The sequence below is a fragment of the Salmo trutta genome, chromosome 15 (genome assembly GCF_901001165.1).
Source record: "Salmo trutta chromosome 15, fSalTru1.1, whole genome shotgun sequence".
Taxonomy (NCBI): Eukaryota; Metazoa; Chordata; class Actinopteri; order Salmoniformes; family Salmonidae; genus Salmo; species Salmo trutta.
The window spans coordinates 27,160,033-27,172,392 of record NC_042971.1 but is presented as its reverse complement, the minus strand read 5'-3'; positions in this window follow the sequence as shown (position 1 = coordinate 27,172,392).

Sequence of the window (12,360 nt, the reverse complement as noted above, 5' to 3'; positions counted from 1 at the left end):
AACATTCACAATTCCCTGTTTGGGAAATTGCCAGTCATCTTGAAAACTGCTTTTAAATAGCATGTGGCGCTCTGGAACTTGCTTCAGTGAAAACTTTTCACTTCTGAGGTGTCACGCATTCTCTTTTTCAGTTCAATTGATTGCTAAGTCTCTCAGCTTACTCTCGTTCCCACCTTCTTTGTGAACTGAATGTTAAGCCAGATAACGTTCGCAATTCCCTTTTTGGGAAATTGCCAGTCATCTTGAAAACTGCTTTTAAATAGCATGTGGCGCCCTGGAACTTGCTTCAGTAAAAACGTTTCACCTCAGAAGTGTCACGCATTCTGTGAATTACTATTTATGACTATGAGAAATGCCTTCTTTAACCTATTTTAATTCTGCTATTACACAGGTAGCTTGTATTTTCTCTGCTGCTATTGCTACCAACACTACAACTAGAACTGTTACTACTTCAACTATTGCTGCTATAGCAGTAATTACAACTACTACTACTACTAATAATAAAAATTCTGCTGCTGCTATCACTGCTACTACTGTTACTTCTACTACTAAAGTTGCTGCTGCTACCACTACTACTACTGCTATGATTACAACTAAATAGCTGTTTTGGTATTCACCCCCTACTACTGCTTTTATATGATGATACTATTGTTGACAGCCATGCTATCCCGTAATTACTACTACTGTCTCTTTCCTCTATTTTCTATTTTAATCGCAAATAGCACTGTTGTGGGTAGTGTTTGAGAGATGGGCTTGCTAGGAGGAAATAATTGTAAGGCTGGAACAAAGGGTTTCCAGCACAGATGACACAGAATCCTGAATGTTTCACAGACTATGAAATGCAGTCGATAGGCATATTCCTCATCTTGAAGTGGCTGATCACTTCAGTCGGCTGCCTCGTGCACTTCTTCAGCTGTGCCACAGCTCTTTTTAGTGGCCAGCCTTTCATTGAAGATGCTCAAGTCAAGCGATCAAACACGCTCCATGTGTACTCACTGAATGTGATTGCTCTGAGACCAAAGGGTCTGACGACATTATGCTTCTTTAGTTCGGAATGGAAGGTGACGTTAATGAGAGGTTCAATCTTACGAGGCATTACGGGGGCAATTTTGGAAAATAATGGTGTGGAAATAAAATACATCTTTCCTTTGAGTCTAAGCCTATTTGTCTTAAAACTGTGGGACAAATGAGATCAGAGGGAACAGGGCCTGATAATGCCCGGATAATGCCCAGCTCACGATTGATCTTGATGTTAACCATAAAATGCATTTGAATACCATAAGACATCAACAAGTGAAAAGCGGAATCATTTTATTCAACATAGGGTAGTAAAATTCCGTTAACTTTACCAAAATCACCAGGATTTCCAAAAATCCCATTTGGAAGATTTCTGGAATCGGGTATTGAGATCTGGAAATCTTCCAAATTAGATTTCTCCAACATTTTCTGCTGTACAATTGTTTCATATTAAGGTACTTATATGAAGACAGTATACCTATATAGAACTCCATTTGGGTCTTAGGGAAAGGGGGATACCTAGTCAGTTGTACAACTGAATGCATTCAACTGATATGTGTCTTCTGCATTTAACCCAACCCCTCTGAATCAGAGAGGTGCGGAGGGCTGCCATAATCGACATCCACGTCTTCGGCGCCTGGGGAACAGTGGGTTAACTGCCTTGCTCAGGGGCAGAACAGCAGATTTGTACCTTGTCAGCTTGGGGATTCAATCCAGCAACCTTTCAATTACTGGCCCAAAGCTCTAACCACTAGGCTACCTGCGTGTCATCCTGGATATGAGGGAGTTTGCCTCAACCCTTGGGTCTTGCAGGTTGTGTTCAATAACTACGGGCAGATGTATTGGGAGATGCAGGGGAAGCTTTGAATAGATCAGTAGTCAACAAAGTAATAGAAAACAGTGCAATTTCTGAACTTATGTAGATATTCTAAACAAAGTGTTTTGATAACTTTCAAATGTAGTAACAGGTCCATGTAGAATAAACAACCCTTTACATAATACCGTAGAAGCAATGTTCTGCTAATATGACAATACACAAATGTCACACTTGTCTTTCATCTTCCATTGTCATTCCCAGCCGATACAGATACTGTGCTTATTGGCATTTTGTCAGCCTGTGCTGAGGCTTCCTTGCCAAACATGTCAGAGTGGTCAAACCTTCCTGTGTGTTGTTACATATACAAATCAAATCAAATTGTAATTGTCACATGCTTTGTAAACAACAGGTTTGGACTAACAGTGAAATGCCTCCCAACAGTACAGAGATTTTTTTAAATGAAATAAAAAGTAAAAGGAGAACACGTAATAAAAGTAATACATAATGAGTAATGACTATATACAAGGGGTACCAGTACAGAGTCGATGTGCAGGGGTACAAGGTAATTGAGGTAGATATTTACGTATAACTAGGAATAAAGTGACAGCTAATAAAGAGTAGCAGCAGCATATGTGATGAGTCAAAAACACAACACAGGAGTTCCCTGATCCTGGTGGAGAATACACAGGGTTTCTTCCTCCCCCTATTGACCAATGCCATTAAATTCAATAACAATAAAAATTAAAAAATACAATAAAAGTACCAGTTTTGTCCAGTAACATTTTATTGCTGACACAAAAACATATACTATGTTGAAGTTTGAACAGGTCAGACTCAACCTACCTAATTCTGGTCTATGCATCGACGACCGTTGGTGAGCAGGCAAGAGGTGAGGCTGGAGGTGAGGTCTTTGCCAGCATCCCAGTGATGGGCATAGCAGCACTGATCAGCTCCTGGCCCCTCATCAAAGATACTGGTCGGTCACACGCAAACACACACACAGAGCACTGATGACATTATCAATGGTGGTTATGATTAGCATGGTGTAACCAACCTGATCGCTGTGTTTGCCTTTCTATTTCATTTCAGATAGCATGATATGTGAAGTGAAATCAAATAAAATGGTAAACAAAGCAATCACGCTGGTACCAGCAGACTAGGTTATGAAGGTGAATTTGGACAGAACTCCAAATTGTTTTGACCTTTCACTGGGTCAAATGTCATCAACCTGATTCAAGTGTCATCCCTGATGCTGAGGGGTCCACTTGCTGGTCTACTCTATGTTGTACAGCTCGCAGCCAAACATGCATCTCTCGAACAACTGGCAATCCTCAAACAATGTACTTCCTCATCTTATGAGGTGGTGTTGACTGGGAGGACCTGTGACAGGGTGATACAATAGATAGCCAAATGCTAAATTGCATTTTGTTACAGAGAAAGGCTCTACTACTTGTATCTTCTTGGCTGGGTAATTAACCTACTACTTTATCAAACCGGGTATTTTTTTGTACAACTTTTCACATAACACACATTACCGTTGTTGATGAAGCCGTCTGTGTCATCAGGGCAGTAACTCGGGTCACGCTAATTCTAGGTCACCCCGCCTATTTCTACAATTTCTTTTCTTAAAATGTTAAACCTAACCTTAACCCTAACCTTAACCACACTGATAACTTTATGCCTAATCTTAAATTAAGACCAAAAAGCAACAACAAAATCTTACATTTTTACAATATAGCCCATACAATATAGCCCATCCAGGTCGCAGTTATAAATGACAACTTGTTCTTAACTGCCATAATCCCCACCTGGTTAAATAAAGGTGAAATATGTACATTTTTTTATGTACTTTGTGGCTGTGGTAACTAGTAGAATCCCTAATTCTATGTTTAACAGATGTAGAATGACTGTAGCTCCAGATTAAATTAGATTCAGGCAGGTGATGCCGTTACGGTTTGTTGCTCCTAATCCACTGTATTAGTCAGATTTAGTCCAAGACAATACAAAATACACTTGTATGAGCTACAAACGAACTTGCAAATACAACTTGCAGGCTAATGTTAGATAGCTAGCCTACCTCGCTAGCATTATCAAATGATTATTAAGTGATAATGCCCTCAAAGCCGGTGTTTGGAGGATATATTGGCAAGGTTTCTTCGTGGGCCTGCAAACCATGCCAATATATCCTCCAAACTCTTGCTTTGAGGGCATTTTCACTTTTATGCAAAGGGTTACCAACATGTTCAAATAATGATTGACATTTTTTATACATTTTTTTATTCTGATTTAATTTATTCATACTATTTCATCCTTCCACATGATATAGTCTCGAGTGGAGCACTGTATCTCAGTACTAAAGGCTTCACTACAGACCCTGGTTCGATTCTAGGCTTTATCACAACCGACAGTGATTGGGAGTCCCATAGGGCGGCACACAATTGGCCCAGTGTCGTCCGGGTTAGGATTTGGCCGGAGTAGGCTGTCATTGTAAATAAGAATTTGTTCTTAACTGACTTGCCTGTTTAAATAAAATAAATACAAATGTAATAAAAGACACAAATCTAGGGTTGCTACCCAAGCTGGCTGGTTGCTAGAGACGCGATCCAGTTGTTCAGTTTTTTTGCTCTGGATCTATGGATGCGGTTTTAACCAATCAACATTCAGGATTAGAGCCAACCATTGTATAACAAAAGATAATGTTACTGCTGGTTATGTAAGTACCTATCTAATGTCGTTAGCTAAATTAAACCAGAGAGGTCATTATATTCCAGTATCTCTGGTTATACTTACTTATAATTATTGCACACCAAGCTACATTTACATTTACATTACTGGTGTAGACTTGGGGACCAATGAACTCCAGCCACCTATTCTACATACTACACTCTGAAAAAAATGGTTCCAAAAAGATTCTTCAAATGTCCCCATAGGAGAACCCTTTTGGGTTCCATGTAGAACCCCTTGACTTTATGACCAAAATTATCCTGTTTCTGACTATAGATGCCACATAGTTTATTTATCAAAGGGATTTGTTTCTTTTTAGGGGCAGTCGCTCTTTAATAAAATACAATTTATTGCACATTACATTGCTTTTGTAACACAGATCTGCCTTTTCATCATCCTACTGTTTGACTCTGGGCATTTACATTTATGCTGTATATCAAGTGCTTTTGCCAAAAGACATTGTGCATTGTATGCTTCAAGACTGTTATATTTTTGTCAATTGATTTAAAAATAAAAAATAAATCTAATCACATTGACGTTTGTAAAACTGTAACAGCAACAACTCCCAAATGATGAAACATATGACTTAGTTGCTTTATGACTTTGTTTATTTTTTATGGAATCATATATCTCAAGTTGATGTATTGTACAGTCACATGAACTAAATTATCTTTGTCTTCCTCTTGCCTGCCAGGAAATAGCAGTGCTTCAACTTATCATGTAGAGCCATTTGTAAATGACCATGGTAGGGTCAGTAAATTACTTTTAGTCCAGTGAGAGGCCTTACCCCTGAACAGTATAAGAGCACTGTCAAGGCTCAGGAGAAGACCCAGATGCAGACAGTTTCGAAGTAACAAATGTTTATATCAAAAATAGTGGGGCAAGCAAACGACAGGTCAAGGGCAGGCAGAGGTCAGTAGTCCAGAGCAGAGTCGAAAAGATACAGAACAGCAGGCAGGCTCAGGGTCAGGTCAGGCAGAGGTCAGTAATCCAGGGTGGTATGCCAAGGTACAGACTGACAGGCAGGCTCAAGACAGGCAGAAAGGTCAAAACCGGGAAAGCTAGAAAACAGGAACTTGAGACAGACAGGCGCACAGGAAAAACCGCTTGTAGGCTTGACGAAACAAAACGGACCGGCAACAGACAAACAGAGAACACAGGTATAAGTACACTGGGGATAATGGAGAAGATGGGCGACACCTGGAAGGGGGTGGAGACAAGCACAAAGACAGGTGAAACAGATCAGGGTGTGACAAGCACCTCTGAAAGACAATGGCATAAATTCAGGGTTAATATAATGTGTTCATCCATCTTACTTTTATAGCTTCACGTAATTTCATAAATTATGTATTTTTTTCCCAGTTTATCAAATTGCTGCTATATCAACCCCTGCTTTGTTCCATTTCTGTGAACACTCTATTTGGTTGATGGAGTAGCAATGGGAAATGGCAACCACATAAGAAACAGAGAAAATTAAATGAATCAGGGAAATATCAAATTGTGTTCCCCTCAGTTTCTAACTCAGACCCAATTCAGGGAATTGAACCTTGGTGGAATACTGAATATTCAATATGTTGAATGCCTTTAAGGGTAACACATTATTTCACTTTTCAATCCAGATTTGAATTAGATTACCTTTCTGATGGTGTGGCTTTCATAGTGTGAGAGAAGCCATTCCTTTTGATTATTTGCAAACCATAACTTTCAAAGGCATCATTCTTCACTCAATTGCAGAAGCGTTAGTGGACTTTACGCGTACAATAGGGTAGAACCACGTACTTCCGCCAAAAACATATGCCAGGCCATCCAGTTCCGGTCTACATGTCAACAAACCACAATGTGAACAGTTGCTAGCTTGTGATATCATCAGACACCATTAAATAAAAACAGTATTTTCTCCATACTTTTCTCCATACATTTTCTAAATAATCCACATGATTTTGTGGAAGTACAAAACATTTACCTTTCAGCAATTGGAAGGTAGCACCTCTGCGGAGCATTGCTGTATAGTTCATATTCAACATGACAAGTTCACATTGAAAAATCACACCATGGTCTACAGCCGTCATTTCCAAGCTGAGGGCTTGATCGAGCCTTCGACCAGCACCTGGGGCAGACGATGAAGAAAGGAGCTCTGCCTGTCGGCTTCCAGTGGAATCGCTACTCCATCCAAGCACCACGTCCTGCAGTATGGCATAGGAGCAGGGGTGACGTGTCATTCAGGGGTGACACGTCATGTTTTGAGCCCCACCTGTTTAGCATGTTATTTTGGCATTAATACATGTCACATATCAGTTTGCAAACAATGTAAAAAAATAAAAAATAACATTGAGTTAATAAAGCCGCATACAAGTGAGTGAGGTGGCTCCAAAATGCAGGTGTTTCAGCCTAGCTCAGTGCTTTCTGTGGTGGTGGGGCAGCCATACGGAGAGTAGGGGTTGGTAATGTTCTCTAGTTGCGCCGTGATAGGCTCAGGATTCTGTCACTCATGGGGACACTACGTCACCGCAAAATCTACGGGTCGAGCTCGAAAATTGAAGCCCCTTGGGTGCTGCCACAGACTTGGCCCAGTGTTGTCCAGGTTAGGGGAGGGTTTGGCCGGCCGGGATGTCCTTGTCTAATCTTGCTCTAGCAACTTCTTGTAGTGGGCCGGGCGCCTGCAAGCTGACTTGGGTCGTCAGTTCGACAGTGTTTCCTCCGACACATTGGTGCGGCTGGCTTCCGGGTTAAGCGAGCAGTGTGTCAAGAAGCAGTCCGGCTTGGCTCTCCACCTTCGCCGAGTCTGTAGGGGAGTTGCAATGAGGCAAGATCGTAACTACCATTTGGATATCACAAACAAGGGGGTAACGGCATGGGCCAGAAACGTTTGACCATGTTGGCCATGCTATCAATCCTGCATGACTTCTGCCGCGTTCAAAACAACTGGAAACTCAGAACTGGGAAATCTCAGACTTCAGTGAGTTCAAGACAACTGAAAACTCAGATAAAACTAGCTCCAACTCGGAATTCAAAGTCCTCTTTCTAGAGCCCACAAGAAGGACTGCCGCGCCACCTTCCTGTTCAAGTGAGCACAGCACAACAAGGTGAATCCAAATATGTCTTGCATGCCACTGCATAAATGATGTAATATGCCAGGGAGATATGTATACTGTAGCCAAGAAAGTAATACTAAGTGTATGTTGTGTAGTAAGCTGTTAGTAGCCCAAGTGCCTCACCCTAATAATTTGGTCCCTTTCCTCCCTCATAACTTAGCCTACTGTTCTGACTTGATGGTGCACATGTAGCCTATAGCCTGTTTTAGAGAAATGTAATCATTGAGTATTGTAAGAGCTTTCAATGTCTGCTTATATGCCCCCTTTATTTATCCTATGGTTCTGAATTGGTGTACAGGGAGAATACTCTAAGAATGGCCCATGTTCTGAATTCTGTTTGTGTACATTTCAAAAGTGCTGAACAAATAGTTATATTGACTACGTCTGTCCTAGCTCGCTCATTATTGTCTTAATCGAAATTACGGATTGCCTCATCATCTCGTCATTCCCTTATGCCATAGTCAGTAAATGAGGCTGAATGAACTGTTTCGCTGCCAGACTCCGCTGATAGCAGTGGCAGTCAGTGCCGTTCATGATTAGGGAGGACAATTTTTTTTGTTCATGATCATGGACTTATTTCTATTACAGCATGTTGGATGACTGTCATTCATATTCCATTCACCCAACTCAATGTATCATCGATAGGTTTAGGCTACTACATGATACAACATTTTTCCCTATACCCATTGAGGTTGCTACAATCTAGCATATGAATTAAAGTTTTCAATGAAGGTGCAAACAGGTTTATATAAAAATTTGAGATGTCAGACAGTGACACGTCCAATATCGCCTTGCACACTCTTGCCTGCATCTAGCTTATCTAGGGTGTAATCATTAGTCCAACAGTTGCAAACGAGAGTTTCTATTGGACAAATTCAGGTATTTTTATCCCCGTTTCGTTTGCTTCCATTAAAAAAACATTTTTCAACAGAATCACGCATAAACACAGTTCACTTTCATAGCAGCCACATTGTATTCCCTCTCACCTTTTCCCTTCGTTTGTGGACTTCATGGAACAACACATCAGCTGTATGTATGTGACCAGGCGAAAAAACCTTTCCAAGCCAAACCATATCATAACCGCTACACACAGCCTACATCATTGTCCCCATATTAGCTAAAGTAACGTCCTAGTCAAAATACAATTGAAGTCGGAAGTTTACATACATCTTTGCCAAATACATTTAAACTCATTTTTCACAATTCCTGACATTTAATCCTGGGAAAGATTCCCTGTTTTAGGTCAGTTAGGATTACCACTTTATTTGAAGAATGTGAAATGTCAGAATAATAGTGAAGAGAATAATTTATTTCAGCTTTTATATTATCTATTTCATCACATTCCCAGTGGGTCAGAAGTTTACATACACTCAATTAGTATTTGGAAGCATTGCCTTTAATTTGTTTAACTTTGGTCAAACATTTTGGGGAGCCTTCCCAAAGTTTCACACAATAAGTTGGGTGAATTTTGGCCCATTCCTCCTGACAGAGCTGGTGTTGAGTTAGGTTTGTAGGCCTCCTTGCTCGCACATGCTTTTTCAGTTCTGCCCACAAATGTTCTATAGGATTGAGGTCAGGGCTTTGTGATGGCTACTCTAATACCTTGACTTTGTTGTTATTTAGCTATTTTGCCACAACTTTGGAAGTATGCTTGGGGTCATTGTCCATTTGGGGGACCCATTTGCGACCAAGCTGTAACTTCCTGACTGATGTCTTGAGATGTTGCTTCAATATATCCACATAATTTTCCTGCCTCATGATGCCATCTATATTGTGAAGTGCACCAGTCCCTCCTGCAGCAAAGCACTCCCACAACACGATGCTGCCACCCCTGTGCTTCACGGTTGGGATGGTGTTCTTCAGCTTGCAAGCTTCCCCCTTTTTCCTCCAAATATAACGATGGTCATTATGGCCAAACAGTTCTATTTTTGTTTCATCAGACCAGAGGACATTTCTCCAAAAAGTAGTGTCTTTGTCCCCATGTGCAATTGCAAACCGTAGTCTGGCATTTTTATGGCGGTTTTGGAGCAGTGGCTTCATCCTTGCTGAGCGGCCTTTCAGGTTACGTCGATATAGGACTCGTTTTACTGTGGACATATACTTTTGTACCTGTTTCCTCCAGCATTTTCACAAGGTCCTTTGCCTTTGTTCTGGGATTGTTTTGCACTTTTCACACCAAAGTACGATCATCTCTAGGAGACAGAACACGTCTCCTTCCTGAGCGGTGTGACGGCTGCATGGTCCCATGGTGTTTATACTTGCGTACTATTGTTTGTACAGATGAACATGGTACCTTCAGGCGTTTGGAAATTGCTCCCAAGGATGAACCATACTTGTGGAGGTCTACAATTCTTTCAAAAGGTCTTGGCTGATTTCTTTTGATTTTCCCATGATGTCAAGCAAAGAGGCACTGAGTTTGAAGGTTGGCCTTGAAATACATCCACAGGTTCACCTCCAATTGACTCAAATTATGTCAATTAGCCTATCAGAAGCTTCTAAAGCCATGACATCATTTTCTGGAATTTTCCAAGCTGTTTAAAGGCACAGTCAACTTAGCGTATGTAAACTTCTGACCCACTGGAATTGTGATACAGTGAATTAGAAGTGAAATAATCTGTCTGTCAACAATTGTTGGAAAAATTAATTGTGTCATGCACAAAGTAGATGTCCAAACAGACTTGCCAAAACTATAGTTTGTTAACAAGAAATTTGTGGAGTGGTTGAAAAACGAGTTTTAATTACTCCAACCTAAGTGTATGTAAACTTCTGACTTCAACTGTAGCTAATAGAACTAATGCATTAGTAAACCCGCTACAGTCATGCAGTAATGTTATAGTGTATACTCAGTAAGCATTTACACCAGCGTTGCCCGGTGGCAATAAATTAATTAAACCAATAGCTTACCTTGACTTGGATGAGTTCTAGTGTTGTGTTGGACAGTCAAGCGCAGCTAGCTAACATTGCATCCCTCTGTTTGAGTAACTAAACCAGCCAGCTGCATTTGCTAGCTAAGTAATTGAAATTGAAAAAAATTACAATCTCTCTCTCTCTTGCTTCTCCATTTTTGAAGAAATGTATTTGTTGAAAACTGTTCAACTATTGTCTTTCCCTCTCTTTGAGACAACTACTCACCACATTTTATGCACTGCACATTAATGCTAGCTAGTGTAGCTTATGCTTTTAATACTAGATTCATTCGTTGATCCTTTGATTGGATGGACAACATGTCAGCTAATGCTGCAAAAGCTCTGATATGTTGGAGGATGTCCTCCGGAAGTTGTCATAATTACTGTGTAAGTCTATGGAAGGCCACTCCCAGACAGTCCTAGCAAATTTCTTGCTTGAGAAATTGCTCTTTGCTAAGAATGCCTTGAGTAAGATGGAAAACAGCGGTGCAGATCGCTTAAAGATAAAAACAGAATATTCAATATCAGTAAGATAGACTAAATATTAACAATTCATATACTCGTGGGTAATAACATTCAATCTGGATAACAACACAAAACAAATCATAAAGCTAGAGAAATGTATTGACAAAAATTGCGAAAACAAGCAACACTCAAACATGACGGAGAGTAAATGAGAAGATTCAATCTCGAAAAGAAAACACGACTCCTTCCTTGTCAGATACAGACGATTTATTCTTTTCACCCCCGGGACTAGTAAGGGTGGAAAACGATCTGTAGAAAGTTGATAAATAACAAACTGGGCATACTTGAATTAGTCAGTAAGGATAAAAAAGAGTTGAAGGCGAGCCTCGAAATGAGTGACGAAAAAGCTACAATAATGCAGAAAGAAACAAGCTAAAAAGGACAGTCAATAAGATAGAAACGGACGTTAATGAACTTAAAAAAGAGACCATATTTCTGAGAAGCGTTACTAAACATACAGACTCAATCTATGAGAGAAAATCTAGTACTTACGGGTATCCAAGAAAGAGAAGAAGTTCCCGAAAAGGTACTGAAGGAATTCTTTCTTACAGCGCTTCAAATCCCACTCGATGCTATTGATAAAATCCAACCCGAATGTGTACACCGTTTCTGACAAAGGGCACAGAGATATGAGCGCCCAATCGTTGCCAAATTTGCTTTCTTTAAGGATAAAGTAATGGTTAAAAGCCTGGGTAAAAGACTCGCAAGCACGAAAATAGGCATGAATAATCAGTTCCTGAGGGAGATTGCAGAACGGCGCAAAGTTCTGTACCCAATCTTCAAGGAGAATAGATTAAAAGGGAAGCGTGTAGCTCTCTTAATCGATAAACTGTATATTGACAACCAAATGTTCCGAGACACGAAGACTACTCCATGGCTATTCTAAAAATTATGAATAATGGAACACACAATACCAGCCATGGTAGGGATTGTAATAATAATAAAAATAGATAGAAAAGCAATAAAATAAAACAACACAGTAAACAGAACGCATAGAAGGCACAGTATGTGGGTATGTGTGGATGTATTGTGATGGAAGGTGTGGTGTGTGTTTTTGTGTTTGGAAAGTGTAGTGTTAAGTGAGTGAGAAAGGCAATTTTGCATATCCCAGAACCAATGTGTGTCTGTGAGCAGGGGTTGTGAGAGAGAGCTTTACATTTTGTACAGGTGAGGGATATACATTTTAAAATAAATGATTATTTATTTATTTATTGTCCAATCATAATGGAACGGTCCCCAATTCTATACCCTAGACACCCACCTGAGCGACCCATACACT